The sequence below is a fragment of the Corvus cornix genome, chromosome Z, assembly GCF_000738735.6.
Source record: "Corvus cornix cornix isolate S_Up_H32 chromosome Z, ASM73873v5, whole genome shotgun sequence".
Classification (NCBI taxonomy): domain Eukaryota; kingdom Metazoa; phylum Chordata; class Aves; order Passeriformes; family Corvidae; genus Corvus; species Corvus cornix.
The window spans coordinates 14,014,778-14,034,425 of NC_046357.1; the positions used below are offsets into that span (position 1 = coordinate 14,014,778).

The 19,648-nt window shown below is 43.9% G+C and overlaps 1 protein-coding gene across 1 annotated transcript in view; it reads left to right on the plus strand.

Annotated features, from left to right (window-relative positions):
- The window catches only part of PDZD2 (PDZ domain containing 2), a 204,638-nt gene that overhangs the window by 12,702 nt on the left and 172,288 nt on the right, over positions 1 to 19,648 (plus strand). The window contains 1 exon segment of the mRNA XM_039566737.1: positions 12,995 to 13,067. The gene's annotated coding sequence lies outside the window, so the exon portion shown is untranslated.

The following is a 19,648-nucleotide window of genomic DNA, read 5'->3' on the forward strand; positions in this document are numbered from 1 at the left end:
GAGAAGGTGGGGATGAAGACTGATGGTTGGCATCTCTGCTCTCTGTGGTCCTGGCATCTGGAGAAGAAACTCAGGTAGGCAGGGTTTGGATTGTTGAACTCCAGAAAAACCAAGTCTTTACTTTTGGCCTAGCTGTGACTCCATTTTGCTTGGTGCCCTAATAATAAAGCACAAATGCCAAGACATCTCATGTGGTCTTCTAAAAATCTTCCCAGGTACCACACCTGCACTTTATCTGTGAGGAATCTAATTTCTGCAGCCACTAGAGAAGCTGTGTTCAAGGAGACAAAAATGTTAAAGCGATTGTTCAAATGCTTCTGCTCTGGGGTGGGTACCTAGTTTTAACTTCCCAAACAGCAAAGAGGTTCTTTGGGATGAGTTTGGAGGGAGGACCTGCCTCCACCATGCTGCGAGATGGGACACAAAGGCCACAGTGCAAACATTCACACCAGAGATTAATGTTTATTGGGCCTGCCTTGTTAAAAATCAAGAAAAATATTTGTGCCATGCTTCATTCCAGCATGGTTGTTGAAAATTAGCCTCATCAGAGGCTGCTCTTGATATATAATAAAAAAACTCTAAGCAACAAAGGAGCTTTAAAAGAAGCAAAGACTTGACATATTTGTTAATACTCAGGGTAGCAATGCATTAATTTTAAGGCATGCTTTTTATTTTTTTTCTTAAATAAAATGAGGACACTAATTAAAATTAATCCATTTATAAATCTTTCCACATCCAATTTTAAAGCGTAAATAAAATATTTGCCTTGTCCATCCCTTTTCTCATCCTAAAACAATACAGACTATGTAACTTTTAACTCTTTCAGGTAATGAGCAGATAAAGGTATCTCTAATGATTTGCTAAAAGTTACAAAAATTGGTGGCACAGTGGAGATAGCTTTTGAAGTGCAGGAAGGATGGCTGTGGAAATGTTGGGAGTGCCTTAAAATGGGTTTTAAAGCTTGCCTTTGGGATCTGCAAACCTGAGCAATTTCTTACCCTGGCTGCCTCCCTGTCCTCCATTCCCACCCCTTTCACAAAAATGACCTGTCTGTTTGCTGCCTTCCTTGATGTGCATTTTTCAGTGTGATAATTTGCATTATAAAATACATAGGGATGAATTTACTCCAGTTTTACTCCCAAAGTCAGGCAGGATTTTAATGGGTGAGGTTGGAAGAAGAGAGGTGGTGGACCAATCCACAAATATGCCATATTTGATTAATTTATGTGATTAAAAAAAAAAAAAAAAAAAAAAAGAAAGGGGTGGGGGGCTTATGACAAAGAGACTCTGAAGTTTTAGTTCTGTGACACGTGAGACTGCAGTGTTGCCAGTGCTGAAGGTGTTTTTTTCTGTGCCTTGTTTAGAAAGGAAGCTGAACATGACGACCTTGGGTCTGTGATTGTTGGTAGCTCCTCAATGTATGTTAATTAGGAAAGACTTCGAGAAAAGTAGTACAGCTGCTGAGGGAACTACACACTCTAATTTTTTAATGTGTTCCAGATATTACCAATTGTGCCTACAGATCTTTGGTGCACTTGTGGCTGTGTGGAGGATGCATGTGAATATGTACCACATTTGCATGTAGAGTGTTGGCAAAACTGCTACCCTCTTCCCCCGGCCCCCCCAAAAAAAAAAAAAATCCCAAACAATCAAAAACCCTCTATAGGTGATACTTTAAACGTTAACATAAACTGTGTGTCTCTGCTTTGTCTCAGGCCAAAGTGAAGTGATAGCACGGAGCACGTCTGTTGTGTGTGAGGATGCTCCCCTCTGCTTTCATATGCAGATTTTTAATAAAACAAGTATGCATCTCTGCTTCTTGTCATTCCTGTCCCTGGGAAGTTTCACATCCCTTGCTATCTTCTATCAGTTTTCTGCTCTTTGATTTTGATGTCTGTTCTTTATAAATCTTCCAGCCTGAAATCTGCCCAAAACTGCCCCCACTTCTCCTTGGCAGGACTAAAACTCAGCAGCTGCAGACAAAGTGAAGGTAAGAGGAGGAAAATTGCAAATCCTCAGAGAAAAATGTGCAAACCAAAGTTATGCTGCCTTGGGAAGGAGCAGCTTGCTATGGCTCTCCTACAGACGCAAGTGGGCAAGGAGTAGCTGCTTGGTTGATTAGCAGATGGAGAGTTTAGATCATTGTTTCCAGCAGTGTTTGCACGCTAAATATTTATCCACGGTGCACAGGAGCATTGTTCCACCTTTCCCAGAGAAGTAGTGCCCAGGTAGGAGGTTTGAGCCCCCCTTACTCCCAAGGCTAATGGGATTTAGCTTCGTGATAGCAAGTTTGTGGCTCTTAAAAAAAGTTGCTGAGACCTGCTGTTTTCAGCTGTGCTAGTGGTAATCAGTCTCCTTTTGTGAAAGCATAAAGAGACAGATGTTGCAATTGCAGGAGTCAAGGCTCCACTGGGTGTTTGCTCGAGGTGTTCTCTCTCCATGGGGCGGTGGGGGAGTTCAGGAAGACACAGCTGGACGCTCACCCTCCTCGTCACCAGAAAATGAGAGGATTTCTCCTTGCAGAAAGCACCTTCTCCATGGAGCCATGGTGGGCCTTTTGTCCTGTATGCTCAGTTTTCTGCTTTAAAGTACTGTGCAAAATGACTTCTGTGCTTCCAGCTACAGATTCAGAACTGCTAACCACCCACTGTACAGCTGCTAATGCACAGATTATCTCCACAGCCAACAGCTTTAAGTAATCAAACAGAGATAGTTTTACCTCTGTGACTCAACAAATAAACACCAGAATCAGGAAAAATCCTTTTGCCCACACAATCCTACCCAGGCTTTCAAGGGCAGAGTGAAGAGTTTCATCAGAGCCTGCAGAGGTGTCAAGGTCACCAGGTTTGTCCCATCCTGGATCGATGGTGAGTTGCCTGTGCAGTGGTGTCGGGTGCTCTCAGGAGGTCACAATGCTCTGTAACCTGATGAGACCATCTCTTGCTGCTACTGCAAAAGACATTAAATGAGTAGAACATACACTAGAAGTTGTGTTTGCAGTCCTGCTTTCACAGAGAAAATTGTGGCTTGGAACAGCTTTTGTTAATGACTTCAGCCTTTAACTTTCTGTTCTTCGGAAGAACCGACATTTCTCACGGCTATCATGGGTTTAGCACCATTAAGGAAACACAACTGTTACATATTGTAACATTGCATCTGTGGCTTCTTTCTCACTGACCCAAAGCCACCAGTGTTGAGAAAGAGAAGAATTGTAGCCCAGAATTATCAGAAAACATTTTTGCACTTTAGAAGTCTGTTTCTTTTTGCTTTTATTTCCCAGATCAGCTAATTGTGACCATTTTCGTAGAAATGTGGTTTTTGTGTTAGTAAATTCTAGTTGCTCCAAGCTTCTCTCATTTTCCCTGCCCTTTCCCCCTTTGTTCTAGTCAACTCATTTCCTTATTCCTGTTTTTAAGGATACTTAGCATGTTGTCATTGGGAAACAGCACTAATTTCTTCATGGAAAGAAACTGCTTAATGTTTCATGTGTTACAGTGAATAATTAAATAAAGAAAAATATATAAGCCCACAAAAGTAGCTGGCAGCTGAAAGGAAGAAAGCATTTGCAGTCTGCTGGGGAAAAGTGACATTCCTGGCCTGGTGTCTTTAAGCACAAGGGTAAGATTTAAAAATGAATAGGTCTGGCATGACATTAAAAAAAAATCTGGACTTTTCGACTTTCAATGCATTTATAACATTAATCTTTAATTGTTCTATTCTTGAGCTACTGGTTGTGAGATCAGAGCTGGAATTGGTGGGGCTAAGGAAAACCAGGCTGGTAAGTGGAATGAAATGTCAGCAGGGACCATGACCTAGTGAACTGCCAGGGATGGAAAGGCTGTCAGCACTCAGGCAGGCGGGGAGCCTGGCAGCCTGATAGAGTATGGCATGAGCAGTCTCCACATAAATAAGGGGCTTTATTGCCCTTCATAGTCCTTTTCACCCTTTCTGGGCTGTACAGTCATTGCCCCTTTTCTTTCAATTTTATAATGAATCTTGAAACACAACTGTTGGGCTTTGCAAAAGTGGGGTGAAAAACTGGGCAGATGGGACCTCTGTCCTGGGAGTTGGGAGAGGGCTGCCTGCTCCCAAATGATCTAAATGGACCATGGAATTTTTTTCTTTTCAAATGAAACCAGAAGTGAGCAGTAATTTTGCAGTGACCTTTGCAGTTTTACAGAATGAGATCAGACAGTTGCCATCCTCATGGCAGAGGGAGCCTTGTTCTAACAGTAATTCAGGGCCCAGTTACAAATGGGGAACTGCACTGTGTCTTTATCTGCACCTCCTCCTGTCTAGTTTTTCCTCTCACTGCACGTATAATCTCAAATGTATAACATGCTTTAGCAGAATTTGCTGAGACCAGAGAAGATAGAGAGTTGTGCAGAGCAGGAGCTGCCTGTGCCATTGCGCATCGCTTTGAATTTGGTTAGTGTTTGTCTCATCAGCTGGGGTAGGAGCCTTTGTGTTCTCCTTTTTCTACCCCTGTGTGCTGAGATTTGGAGGCTGGATCACATCATTTTTATCTGCATCATCCAATTGCCTTTTGCATTTTCTTTTCTGTGTGTGATCTGCAGCTCTGGCTCCAGTGAGGACACAGTGGGCAGGACTGTAGTGGTGGCCCGTACCACCCTGAGAATTGTTGATGTAGGTCTGGTGTGCTTCATACTCACCAGAGTGACTGCTCAGCAACCACAGAACATCTCTCATCCCTCCAGCCTTCACATGCTCTGCTGCTCTGCCAGTGTGACTGGTCTGACCTCTGCTCAGAGTGAGAGATTGGGTCCAATTCAACTTGTAGCAAAGTGGGGAGAGGCCTAGGGAGCTGTTGCAGCAACCCGGAGAGTATCCAAAAGGAGGAGAAAAGGGACTTTTCGTTCCCAAGAAGACTGTTAGAAATTCTTGTCAAGGGTTGGGCTGTATCAGTGCTGTTAACTCTTCTGCTGGCTTATCTATGTACTGCTGAAGTTGTGACCTTTTAGATCATGTCCACCAATTCTGCTCTTTAAATTGACAGACTCTGCACTGAATGGCTCATACTTGGTAAGACAGATATGGAAAAGATGAGAAAGACTTTGAGAGGAAATGTGGTTTTATATTACAACTTCTTGCACCTCATCTTTGGTAGCTCACCAGCGTGTGATGGGCTGTATGGCAGAAAGGGTTGTGCCATTTTAAATGTGCTGCTTATTTCACTGGCTTAGACCTTTCCTGTAGACTTGATTCAGCAAGGTAAATAACCACACATCTACTTTGAATTGCGTGAATACTCCTACTGAAATTAGTGACACTCTTCCTGTGGTTCATTTAGGATGCATGGTTGCAGCTGACCCAATTCCTGCTGAAATAAGTGGAAGAATTTCCCAGTATTCTATAAACCCAGGTCAGGTCCTAAATCCGTTTAACCCTTTGAATGCCTGCATCGGTGCCTGCTTACCTCAGTGTCATGGTTGGGGAGTGGTACAAATGCTGGCATGCATAGCACTGACCCCCATTTTTTCCGTAAGGTGCACCAAAAGAGGAGCTCTCCTCGGCCCCAAACACACTGCAGTTCATCTTCTGATGCTGCTCTGTGTCACTATCTGATTCCTCCTCTGCCTTGATCACTCTTGATTTTATTCAGCAGAATCTGCATTTTCCCTGTGTGTGAGTAACAAATAAGAGGAGTCACTGCACTTGAGAGTCAGTAGGAGAGTAACAGCAGCCAGACCTGGAAATCCAGTAACCCTGGCACCACTGACCTGAGGATTAAACCCTGCTCACTGAAACGTGAGCCCAGGCTGCCAAATTGCCCATGATAAACTTGAAAGAACTGGGTAATAAAACCATGCCCGCTTCTATTTTCTTTGCAGCAACTTTTTAGCTGGAGGCTTATAACCGGCTGCAGCAATGTGAATAGAGACCCCCGCAAGAGACCTGGCAGCGCTCAGTTGTGCTCTAGGATCCCATTCTTGGGGTTTTGTTTGTTTGTCGTCTGGATTAAGGGGATTAAAGACTTAACCTTTGTACAGCCTTTCAAATAATAATGTATTTGTGCTTGTACTGCATGTCAGGGAAGCATTCCCCCCCGCTCCTGATTTCATGATGCAAGTGAAGATCTGAGACTGGTCAGGCTCATGTAAAGTTGTGTCTTGTGCTTTAAACCCCCATGAATTCAGCTCAGTGCTCCTGTTCTCCTCTGTTTGGTGGTGTTGCTGGAACCAGGGCAGAGTACCTGCTTCAGACCCCAATCCCAGGAACTGGGAGCTGTCCTGTTAGTGGGGGGGTCGCAATCTGAGCTGCCAGATCCTCGTCCAGCTGCTGCGCCTCTGGGCTGTGTTTTTTGTAATCAGAAATAAAATTTATGCTGCCAGATGGGACCCTGCTGCATGTCAGTCTGTTGGTGGCTGGCTGTGGCTATTCCTTACCTCCTGCTCTGGAGTGGCTTTTTAAAAACAGGTTTCAGAGGTTTGTAGTTTGCACTGTAGCCCTTTGAGTGAATGGCAGTAGCTTTTTTGAGATTCTTTTGGGATTTTTTGGGGGATTATTCCAACAGTGACTGAAATTTTCGAAAGCATCTAAGTGATTTAACAAATTTATTAGCATGTGCAAAAACCAGACTAAGGAAGACTCGAGAGCTGTCTTTAGCTTGAACATTTTTCTTCTGCTCCCTGTGCATATTCCACATGTGATTAAGGGAAGACCCAAGGCCAGCTTTGGGACCAGCTGGTCCCACCTGCAGGTATATCATCTGCAGGCATGTCCAGGACTTGCTGTCCTCAATATGGTGCAACACCTGCGTGGTCTGAGGGATGCCAAAGAGTCAGGCAGACATAGAGATGTGGGTGGCCCTGGCTTTAAGCCCTTGTCCTTGGAGCTGCTTCCCTACAAATAGCACTGATCCCAGAGACACTGTATGTGGGGGTGGGAGTTTTGGGGATTGGATTTGTTGGGAATGAGCATTCATGAGAATGGGAGTCCTTGGGTTGAAGTGTGTGAGGAAAAGGCTTTCCTCTGGCAGTTTTCTCCTTGGCAGGGAGGACAGTCTGCCTGGCTGCCTCATGGCTAAAAGCAGTCCAGCAAGGAATGCACGATTTTGTGATCGCTGTTTTTGGAGATATGGTGATGCTGTAGGATTCCAGTAGATGCAACTGTCAGCATGGCATGCTGCAGACACTTGGTGGAAAAAAAAAACCCTCATGATTTTGGCTCTTCTTGTATACAGCAGACTGGATGTAACAAGGATGATACAACTTTATCATCTGGATCAGGTAACAGCATTACCATCTGGGTGTCATCACTTTCGGTAACTGTTGCCTCCTCCAACAAACTGCAGCTCTTTCCTAGACAGAGCAGCCAATGTAACTACTAATTTGAAAGCTACAAGACAGAGAAAAGCCATGGATCTACAAGTCTGTATCCAAGAGTTTGTACTATCCAGCCATGCTCAGGACATGAGTGACCACTGCTTTCCCTCCAAAGACAGCACATGCTGTGTCAGCCTCTAACAAAGCTTTGTTACCATCAAGGACTTCACTCTAGGGAAATAATTTTTAGAAGAACTGCCTGAATATTGCTTGAAAATGTACTTTAAAGAGAATCCTTAATCAAAGTGATGTAACAACAGGGGTATTTACTTTTCTACTCGACCCTGGAATCAGTAAGTCACAGAGAGTTAACCCTTTTCTGCATTTTAGAGAGGATTTTATCTTGCAGGAAATTTGCCCTACCCTGCTGAAATTTAGAAGATGTGAGTCTCCCTGTGTCTCCTGCACAGCGAAGGGAATACAAACTGAGCTTGAGCAATATATGTTAAATTTGCCAACAGTTCTCCGTTGCAATAAATACCTCTTGCAACATAACACTGCAATCCATGGATTGCAAGCATGTGCTTTCTGGATTATAATACACTTCATCCACTCCACCAAATGCCCATAAGGAAATTGTAAGTGAAATCAAACCACAATATATGAGTGTGAACTTGCACAGACAGTTGATTTAGGACACAAGCACCTCTTTCTGGCTCTTGGCTCTACAATTTTCAGAAGCAATTCACAGCAAGTACGTAATAGTCAAACAAGTTGGGTTGAACATTAGGCTATGTGGTGGGTAACATGAAGAAATAGATGAAAATGTGGTTACAAATCTGAAACTTTATCTTTGGAAACTCTGTGTAGCATTTCTGAGAGCTCCACTTGACCTACAACTGCTGGGTAGAGGCAGTAAATGTGATGTAAAGGCAGTGAAACTGAATTAATTTGAAAAGTCTAAGTGAATATTAATAGGACCTGCTATATTCAACAATTTACAAGCATATCTGGCATTTATAGATGAACTATGCTGTTTGTTACATATTACATTAAAGAAGAATCCTGAGCCAACATATCAAAATGTCAAACTAACACAGCATTTTTCTTTGATCTCCTTTTTTGTTAAAATGAATTATTGATAGCCTTTTTCATGGCTGACAGGAGAAATTTCTGATTTTTATTTGCGTACTAGATCAAATCTCTTATTCCTTCTGTAGACAGAGGTCTTTACAATAATATCTAGATATGATATGTGCAATTGCAGAGCTTGGATTCTTTCTAGTGGGGAATGTTCTCCCCACCCATCCCGTGCTGTTGTGATTTCTTAAGATGATATTTTCATTGGAAGTCTTTAAGCAAACACATAGCCCACCCTGGAGCCAGTGGTCAGGGCGAGAGTGCGATGGCTTTATGTGGGCCTACAGACCACAGTGGTGGGAGTGCAGCTCCACAGAGGGATCTGGAGCTGGTTTCCTAGGATCTGTGGAGAAAAACCTGTTTGTCTTTTCAGTGCTGTGGCTTGGAGAAGGTGTTTTCCAGAGTGAGGTTAGATTTATGCTAGGTTTCAGTGAGATGGGGTGTACGGTTCTGGAGGTTTTGGTGGTACCAGGGGATAAAAACATCTCTATTTTCCACCATTGCCAGGTTTGGACATCAGCAAAGCCTTGGTCACTGCAAGAGCTCTCATCTGCTCCGAGTTCCATGGTTTGCAAAACTCTGTTTCTTTTCAAATCTCACCCCAGCTCTCTGGCAGTCGTGTGTTTCTTAAGGATCCACCTCACTCCTGGGACTTGGCAGCCCCCATACCCATTTGCTGAGCTTCAGCTACAAACACAGAAGTGGTTTTGGCTTGTTTTATTTTAAGGTCAGAAGTCTCTGTCAGAGAAACAAAGCTTCCTCCTCTTGGTCTCCTGTTTATCCTGTTTAGCATTTTTGATTGCATCCAAAAGATGCTGCTTGAGTTTGGCAGCTGTTGGGGCTCTTCCTCCGACATCTCGGGGTTTACTCAGGCACAAGGAAGGATGGTGCAAACTGTAGCCATAAGGCTCATGAAAGGTTTTAGATTTGCATGGATTTAAATTGTTTCACTTGGTTTAAGTCAGAATAAATTGACTGGAAATGTGGGTGAGGGTGGCCCTAGGCAGAATGCTGCATGGGCGACAGAGGGACACACTTATCTGCTTATACTCCCCCATCCTCAAATGTGCTTCTCTTGCCTGCATCCCATAACAGATTTGCGAAATGCATTTCCCTCCCTGCAGTTGTGGAAGGGGGGGGACCAGCAGCCCTTGTCTTTCTGTGCCTCCGAGGAGATGCAGAGCCTGTGAGTGCCTTTCCCTGCCTTCTGCTGTCTCTCAGCCAGCAGGTCTGCTTGCTTTCTTCATGCTTTAATCAGGTTTTTTCTCTCCGTTCTGCTGACCCAGTTTAGGCTCTTTGAAGGCACGGCAGAGCTCCCCGGTGGCTGCAGCTCTGCCTTCAGGGGACATGGATGGGCGGTGGAGCAGAGCAGACAAAACGGCAGCAGCAGCACTCAGCCCAGGGGAGGAGGGTGGTTTTGGAAGTGTGGGTCTCCTTGGTTTGCTCCCCTAGGCATATTTGGGTGCATGTTTTTCTCCCTTAACTGCTGCGTAGGGTGTGCTGTTGTTTGTGTTTGGTTTTTTTTTTAGTTCATTTTTTTTTTCAAAGGAGTTTTCATTTAAAGGCTGCTGGAGCAGTCTGCAGTGGGGTTTCAGACACACATGCTCACAGTTCGTGCCTTAATAGCACCTGACATAACCTGGTCACAGGCACCAGCCAGGCAGAGATTATCCATCCCCCACCACTGCTCTGTCCCCTCTCCTGTCCCCTTTTGTAGGGCATCCTATATCTCTGGCGGCATTCCCTTCATGAATCCCTGGAGGATCCTGACAGGAGCCCTCCTGCCTCCCCTTTTTATCCTGGGGTCTCAGTTTCCTGTTCAGGTGTTGAATTTGGGGCGAGTGTGGCTCTTTTCTTTGTGTGTGGGTGGGGATCCCGGCTTTGCTGTGACTGCACAGGGATGATTGCAGCTCTGCAGTAATAATTACGTGAGCCAGGCTGAAGAGTGATGGTAGGGGAGAGGATCTTTGTGGTGGGATGACTCAGGGGTGGGATGACGCAAGCCTGGGCCCTGACTTTCTCTTTGCAGGCTGCAGAAACTTCTCTGCAAAAAGCTGGCAACTAGGTCGGGGAGTAATCTACCACATGGCTGCCAGTATCCATTCTCTCTGCTTGGCACTGGCCCCACTTCTTACTGCAAAGGCCTCCAGAAAAAGCATGAGACCATTTGTTTTCATTGTTTTTGTTGGTATTTGGTGGTTTCCTGCCTGGCTGAAGGATCTCAGGTGGTGTAGGAGAAAACTAAGGACCTGTCCTCATGAAATGCTGTTCTCAATGAATTCCCTGACAATTGGCCTTTTGGAACTTTTATTACAAATTGACTTTATTCCATCCCATGTCCCATTAACCAAGAAGAGTAATATTGGTTTGCACACAAATTTACTTTAACCTGGGTGAATCTACCTGTGTAGACATGGGGTATCAGAGGATCTGCATGTATAAAGTTGGTCTGGTGCTGTGGCAGCCTTTGAGTGACCCTCAGGAGAGGAGACACCAGATTGTGTTTCATTTGCCATACTTGCGACTTTTTCATGGCTGGTAAGTTCAATCATGTGGGCTGGAGGTCACCTAGATGGGGATTGATAACATTTGTGGTTTCAGCCTTCTGCACACTGTTGCTTGATTTGTGGTCATGCTGCAGAGACTGTTCATAGCCTGTCCCTCCCTCTTCTAAATGCTTCTTTGGGTCCAAGCACTAGCCCTGTGAGAAAGGGCACAGAAAGATGGACTTCTGGGTCTGCCTGATGGTTGGCAGGTAGAAACCAGCTTGTTCCAACCTAGGGTGTTTCCCACGAGTGCTTTGCTGCTCAGGCTCCATGTATGGACAGTTGTGTGCAGGTTCTGGTGTGTAAGAGATGCCATCCCTGTGTATGAAAGCTTTAGTATCTGTTCTACAGATTATGTATTCTTATTTCTGTAACCTCTCTTGTTGCCTGTCCCTTGTCTCCTTGTACATCTCCATGGGGGCTAATTTTGAACACTGGACCTCTTCTAAATTCTGCTGGTGGTTTCCTCATGCCTATTCATTATTCAGTGAATAAAACAGGGTACTTTGAAAATTAGTGTGAGTTGTATTTGTTAAAGTGGGTAGGTAGTGGCTCTGGAAGTTTTCCCATGGGGTTATTTTGGTCCTGGCCCTCAGGAGCAGAGCTGCTGGCAGAGCTGGGCTGTGCCAAGGCGCCTGGTGGTTTGTGGTGTACACACAGGCTCTGCAGCAGACCCCTGGCTTCATCTTTCACTTGAGATCGTGCCAGGATTTAAGCTCTGCAATGAAAGGAAGTGCAAAAACCCTTCTTCACACACATGGTAGTAATACTTTAAGTATATTTATAGGAAGGGCTGGTATTTTTTCCTGTTGGTATTGAATTATTGTAAGAAGTATAGAAGTGTTACTACAACGGAGTTCTTCGTCTCCTCAGAGCATTTCTTCTCCGCTGCCTAACAACTCTGTGTGGTGCTGATGTTGTATGGCCATTTTGGGATCGTTGCTCTCCTGCGGGCTAGGCACAGGTCTTGGAAACCCCTCTGTACCACCGTATTGCTCCACCTGAGGGATTATCAGTGGGGTTTTTGTGTGTGTCAGACACGGGTTTGAGAGTTGCATGGGGTAAGGCTGAACATCAGAGTTAAGACATGGCATTGCTTTTGGACTGATCCTGGGTGGACTCAAGCAGAGCACACCCTGAGACAAGGTGTTTTGCACTGCCTCCACAGCAGAAAGAGAATCATAGGAGCAGCTCAGCTCTTCTGCCGTTAATATAGTGCTTTAATTTTTAGTAATTTCTCCAAGAATGAGCTGTGAATATTTTTTCCCCCTGTGCAATAGCTGACTTCTTAAAAGCAGAGGCTATGTTTCTTGCAGGCTGTCTTTTCTGTGGTTTTATTAATTTAATCAGTATACAGGTGTATATACATGTGGTCATCTGACCAAAAACAAGTGCTGTCAGAGCTTTTGCTCCTGCATTCAGGGCATAAAAACTGGCAGTGCTTTGGGCAGCTCAGGTAGCCTTCACATTGACGTCTAGAAAAATCTAATCAATTGTTCCTTCAAAAAGCCACCTTTCTTTTCAAGCAGCTCAAACATGCATTCAGATATATAACACAGGCAGAAGAACTGAGCTGAAATTAATCCAGTGTGTAGTTCCTACAGTGACAAAATAACAGGAAAACTTAGTAGTAGGTTGCCCCAAGATGGCACTCTGTGTGCATGTCATGCTAAAATACTATTATGGTTCTGGAAGACCATCTTTATGATCCATGCACAGCTTATGTCTCTTCCTGGGGAGGTAAAGAAGGTGTAAGCCAGAGGTGACAGGCATGCAGCAAGTATTGTCACACAGCCCTTGAGTGATGGTCAGTCAGGGCATCAAGAGTGTTGTCAGAGGTGATGCAGGCAAAGACAGGAGGATCACAGGTGAAAGGGAACTAGTGGTTTGTGACCAGTACATGACCTAATATGTTTCTATCTTTTTGCATGCTTTTTTTGTATTGATAAGGTGATGTAATTCCCAGATACTCATAATATTTCACGCAATTGTTTTGCTATTCCTTTATCGTCTCCTATGCAGGGTACAATCCTTTGACAGGGAAGAGAGTCATGCCCTAAGCAAAATCTGACTGCTGAGGAAGCAGCGTTTCCAGGTAGGTCCAAAATAATAAAATAACTTCCTCTTCTTTTGTTAGTGGAAAAAGCCCTGAAAAATTAAAAAAAAAAGAAGCGACAGAATAGAGGGGAAAATATTGTACCTTAACTTTAGGTTAGGGATCATAGGATTATAGATCAGCTTGGGTTGGAAGGGACCTTAAAAGTCATCTCATTTCAACCCCCCTGCCATGGGCAGGGACACCTTTCCCTAGACCAGGTTGCTCAGAGCCCCATCCAGCCTGGCCTTCAACACTGCCAGGATGGGGCATCCACAACTCCTGTGGGCAACCTGTGCCAAGTGTTTCACCACTCTCACTGTAGGATTTTTTCCTAAGACCTAATCTAAACTAAACCTCTTCCAGTTTGAGCCCATTTCCCTTTGTCCTACCAGGCTGTTGTAAATTGTCTCCCTCCAGCTTTCTTGTCAGCTCCCTTCAGGTACTGGAAGGCCATAGTTAGATCACCCTGAAGCCTTCTCCTTTCCAGACTGAACAAACCCAGCTCTTTCAGCCTTTCCTCACAGGAGAGATGCTCCATCCCTCTGATTATCTTGGTGCCTCCTCTGGACTGGCTCCAGCAGGTCCCTGTCCCTCCTGTGCTGGGACCCCAGAGCTGGATGCAGTGCTCCAGGTGGGTCTCAGCAGAGCGGAGCAGAGGGGCACAATCCCCTCCCTCCCCTGCTGTCCACGGGGCTCTGGATGCAGCCCAGGACACATTAGGCTGCATTTTGGAAATTGTTAAGCCCAAGGGGATTAGCCAAATTTATATTTTAATGAATAGATGATTGTCAGATATGTTTAACTTTGGTATCTTAGGTAGCACGTGGGGGACATTTTTTTCCTTTTTTTTTTTTCCTTGTGGAGTAATCTTTATGATTCTGCTTTAATTCTTTTTCTTGTCTATCCAAAAAACTGGAAAAGAAAATTTTAAAATAATTAAACTTTTCTCCTTATCCTGTTCCTCTCTAGCTGTCATTTATAATTCTTTAATGACATACATGCCTTGAATAAACCATACATTTCAAAATGGTTTGTAGGAGGAAAAAAGCCTTTCATGCTTTTGCACTGTACTTTTTGTAATGACTTTTATCAGCCTATGACTGAAAATTTGTCTCCATTTTGGAACTTTCTGTAATGGATTGAGATAAAATCTAATTTTGTACTTCGCATACTCCGTGGGCCAAACAGATCCTTCATTTAATTCCATTAAGCGGGTTTTGCAGAGAAAGGAGTAATTTACAGGAAGCACTTGGCCCCACACCCCCTTCAAAGTGACTGGCAGATTAGCAATGGCACAGGCACGTGGAAATGGGTGCAGCCTCCTTCATATGGGTGGAAGATGAAACCTCGAGCGGCAGGATGTTTTCTGGCGCAAAGGGATGTTACCCAGCAGTGCTGCTGCCCTCCGAGCTTGCTCAGGTGCTCACCCACCGCTGCCTTTGCGTGTCACCTGGAGGACGCCGCCTGCGCTGATGCAGACACTGATTGTGCTGCTCCACAGCCCTGACAGCGCTCACTAACCTGGATTTGATGTGGCATGACAAGACACCAACTTTTGCTCTGGCAGTGAGACTGTTCACGTGCGGTGCAGTCTGACAGAGTCTCCCAGGACGTTTGAGTCGTATCCGTGCGTAATGGCCTTGTGCAGTTAAGTGGAGCACGCTGTCTGAGATGAAAGTCAAATTTCAGAGCAGGCTTGCTTTCCTCCCCTCCCTCTCCCTCCACCAGTGCCGCTTTCACCACCGCAACGGGATGTCTTCCTGTTTCCCCGTCGCTCCCCAAAACACACAAGCCCTCCTTCCTGCATGGTGTAACTAATCTGGTTTGCTGACTGAGATCTGCTGGGGCCTTTAAAGTGATGCCAGCTACTACGTACTCAGTGTAGCATGGCAGCATTTCAGAGTGAAACTAAAAATCCAAATCCAATAAGCAAGGAAATAACCATAAAGAAGCAGCCCTGGTTTCCATTCTGTCCATCAGCTCGCTGCCTGGTGGGGCAGCTTTGCACTAAAAGTTGGCCATGGACCATATGTTAGAAGTATGAAGACCTCTTTTTTCCCTCTTTAAGCTCAAATCTATGAAGAGATGCATTTTTTAAAATCCTATAGGAAAATCACATTATTTTCAGGGATGAGCTTTCAGGCAGTTTGGGTTCTTTTTTCTCTCTGTTGGGATTAGCAAACAGCAGCAAAACTCACCCTTCTCTTCCTAAATCCCCATTCAAAATGGAGGGGAGGTTACCCAAGCTCAGGTTTTGTTCTTTTGAGATTTAACTGAAAGAGAGTTTCAGTGAGGGGGTTGTGATCCTGTAAGGTGCTGGCTTTCATGAAAATTAGCAGAACAATTTTGTGAAAAATATTTGCATTTCAAGTGAATGCAGATTAGTAAGACTTTTATGGTGAAAAAGACTTTCATGGTTTTGTGAAGAAAACAGGTTAAATGATTTCTTGTTTGTTTAGTTTGTGGAGAGAAGATGACTTTTCAAAAAAGCCTAAAGAACCCTCAAAACACAGCTACTGAACATCATGTAGGGGAACAGGATATGACAAAAGCCCAAAGTAAGGGGGGAGGCCATCCATAGTGCCAGAATGGGTCCTGGAAGTAGGGAGATGCTTGCTTTTGGAGAAGAATGGAGCGGGTGCTGGAAGCTCCATGGCTCTCTAAAATGGCAGAGCGATGCTCTCTTCTGCCAGAGCGTTCCAAGAGAAAAAGGTTCTTACATGGTTTCATCAGGCCAATTTTAACTTTTATTTTATTTCTATTGTACAAAACAAATAAAGAAATTTGCCAGTGTAAGGAGGATTAAGAGGGGATAATCCATTTTTGTGACTCATTCCGATAAGAAATCTCCCTGTAGCCTTCCATCTGAAGACAGTTGCTGACAGATTGTACAAAATATGTCCCTGCATTTTTAGGACCCTGAGACAGCATCTTGCAAGCAGATAAAACCAAATAAAACCTGACAAACCATCTTTGTACTGGAGAGATGAGAAGAAAATGCAGATAGTTTCTGCTAGAGGATTTGAAAATGAAGCTATGAGGAAGGGAATTTAGTTTTAACTTAAACTCCTTAAATGTTCTCTTGAACATGAAGTATCTCAGTTAATTAAAAGTTATTGCATAACTGCTGCTGGGGAGTGAAAAGTTTATTTTTAATTATACTGCCTTACATAATTGTTACATGATGACAGAGGCAGCATGATGAAGTGAAAGAGATTTAACTATACTTTTTTAATACAGTGAAATTAAAAAGTGAGGTGTTGATGCATTAATTCCTCCTTGACTAGTACCTGGATCTGTTTCATGATCTCTGCTTCAGCACTTGGTTTTTGAGGACAGTATCTATTTGTTCTGTACTTGTACAGCCCACGGCTGTGATGACAACTTCTTGAGTGTGGTATTCATCAAGATAATAAATAATCTTGTCCACTTTCAGCTTCTCCTTTGATCTTGGAATGTTTTGGCCAGCAGACTGGTACACATGCATTTGTAACTAATACGCCAACAAATCACATCTATAATTTATCGTAATCATGGAAAACCTATTTCAGCTGGATGATTTCCTAAGTAATTTATTTAACTGTGGTTGTGGAACTGTATTTTCTGCCTTGATATGAAGAACTGTTGGCTTTAAAAGCTGAGCATGCAACAGGACAGTTAAGTATGTTGTTTTTAACCAGAGAGAGCATCTACAGAAATGTTGCTAGCACAGAAAGGGAAAATGAGATGGAGAGGAACTGAATATTTGCGTGTAAATAAAAGAGAAACTTGATTTCTCTCTAACTTAAAAATATCTCCTGTAAAATACTCCCTTCCCTCTTTGAAGTCTCTGTGTCAGTGTTTGCCAGCATTGGAAGGGTATCACTGTGGAGCTTTGGGTCATTAGGAGAACTTGCCCTGCTTCTGCGCGCTCGGGGATGGGGCTGGTGGAGGCGGCCAGGCCCTGCTCCAGCCTCAACTCCATCATCCAGCCCCAGTGTGGTGCCTTGATGGCTGAAATGTTGTGTCCTGAAGTGTGACATTCAATTTATCGAAACAAAATACTCATCTGGAGGAGCCACCACCAGCTGATGTGGCTGAACAAAAAAACCAGTAAGGAAAACAGCAGCTCACAGACTGGTCCTGGGTTGATCCTTGTTAGACTTGAAAAGGCTTGTTTCTAGCCACAAGCAAACTCCTGTCCATTTACTTTTGCTTTGACAAGCACCTTTCCTACAAAAGGACTGATGATGACGATGAGTACTGTTGAGCTGGCCTATATTGTGTAGGATTTTTAAGCTAAATGATGATAGACACCATAATAGCTCCAAGGAAATCTGGTGTGAGACTCCTCTGCTTTGTGGCTTTGTCCTTCCCCCTCTTCAAATTCTGTAATTTCTGGAAGTACCAAAGACTTTCTTGAGTTACAGAGGAAAAGCTGGAATTGATTTACAAGCTGACCTACTGGGGCTTTCAACAGAAACTTATGGCTATTGAGTATTTCTGACAAAGTCTTGTCAGAGGTTTAGAGCTTGATTTGTGAATGCGTTTATTAATTAATGTTTGCCTCTCTTTCATGGCTTTGACTATTGTTTTTTTAAATGGAAGCCATCACAAAGGGTTTAATTGCAGTGAGTTTTAAATTATTTTGTCTTAGAAGTATTTGTCAAGAAAAGCATATGAAATTGAACGGATGTAAAAATTAATAGCATCAGATCCTTCCAATAGCAGGGAATTAACGCAATGAAGATCTGCAATGTCAGGCTGTACCTATGGAGTCAGCTATGCAGAGTTCCCTGTCTGAGGTACATGAAATCATTAATTTAGAGGGAATGACAATATTGTCTGTTGATGTTTCAATGACTATGCTTTCGTCCTGTTGTTTGATGGGGTGATTAACATTCAGTAGTACCATGTCCCTGGTGTTACCATGCACCTGTATGAACAGCACTGCCCTTCCCTTTCATGCTTGTCCATGTATCTTTAATTGTCGTCTAAGTATAAAGCCCAAAACCCCAATAACTTGATTGTTAATTTGTAAGCTTCTTATGTCCTTTAGAAGGGCTTAATTAAACTGTTTTTGGATAGCTGGAAAAAGTAGGACAGGAAGGCACTATGTCAAATAAGTCTCCAATCCAGTCTGATCTCCCACCACCAGGGTAGGTCCCGGAAACCCTGGACTGAGATTAAGATACCTTCATGAATTTGAATGCTGCAATCCTGCATCTTTGTTTTGGCAAATATCAGGGCTATATTGCATATTGTTTATCTTAATTTTTAAAAAAATATTAGTGGGAAGTATGTGCCAATTGCAAAACTGGAAGAAGAGGCTTAATTAAGAGGCACTGAGGCCGGAGACGGTGTTGGTGTTGGGGTAGGACTTGATGGGTGGAATGGTTCAGCTCCCCATCCTCAAACTCCAGAAGTACACTGCCTGGTGAAGGGACACAGAGGAGCTGCAGCAAGCAACAGATAACCCCATCCACACCCCAGGAATACATAATAGTGTGCATTTCGGTACATGGTGTTAGACGCAGCTTTTAGGCATTACAGGATGGGGATGCAATAAAAGACTGCAGAGAGCAAATACTGATGAGCCCTGACAAACCTCATCAATTGGCCAGCACACCAGAGCCACCGCCTCCTCAAAGGCACTTCAGCTTTTCTTTCCTCTTTGTGAATTAGTTAACCTTCCCCAGATGCAAGATAAATCTCTGTTTTAAACACTGGCTTACTGAACTCAGCCCTGAAAATTAAAATCTGTCTGCAACTGGGAGTTGTTGGCTTCTGCTCTGTGGTTCTCTGGGGAAGAGCCACTCACTCTCACAGCTGGTTTCCCTGGGGTTTGGCTGAAAATCCGCTGCTGCTTCTGCCTTGTGCCTGTGTGTATCCCAGGGGTGGGAGGCAGTTGGTGTCTTGCTTCCTTGCTGGCATTTTCACATGGGAAGTTTGTAAATTTGAGATCAACTAGAAATCAAGACAAGGTAGAACTTAGATTCATTTGAGAGCTTTTTTTTTTTTGGGGGGTGGGGTGGGGGTAGTGGCCACTGATTTACTAATTTGTTTTTCTAACTCGTGAGTTTCCTCCCCCCATAAATGTAACCAGAAAGGAGGTGGCATTACTTGGCAAAGGAACATTTAGGTTACGTTTCGTTTTGCTGGAAATGTTTTCCCTTAGCTGTTAAAAACAGATTGAGGTTTTTGACAGCACAATGTATTGTCCAGCCCATGTGTGGGTGGCAGGGAACACTTTGTAGGGGGGTGCCAGATGTTTTCCTCTGCCTCAGGGGAATATCTTTGAAAATACTCACCCTTCTGGTGAGATCTGCTGCTGTACAAACTGCAGAAACTTAAGAGGGATCCCAAACATTCGTGTTGCCTGTGGACACTGAACTGGTGCTCTTGTACATCAGGAGCTCAGTAGGAAGCCAGGGGATCTTCTATCTTGATTTGAAGCTTTGTGACCAGACAGGTCTGTGACTCATCATCTCCAGTGAATGGCTACTGCAAATTATTTGAATTTTCTGTGAGTCCGTAACCAAGGTAATGGCACTTGTGGTCACTGGTGGGGCTGGCTGTCCTGTTTCACTCATGGATTT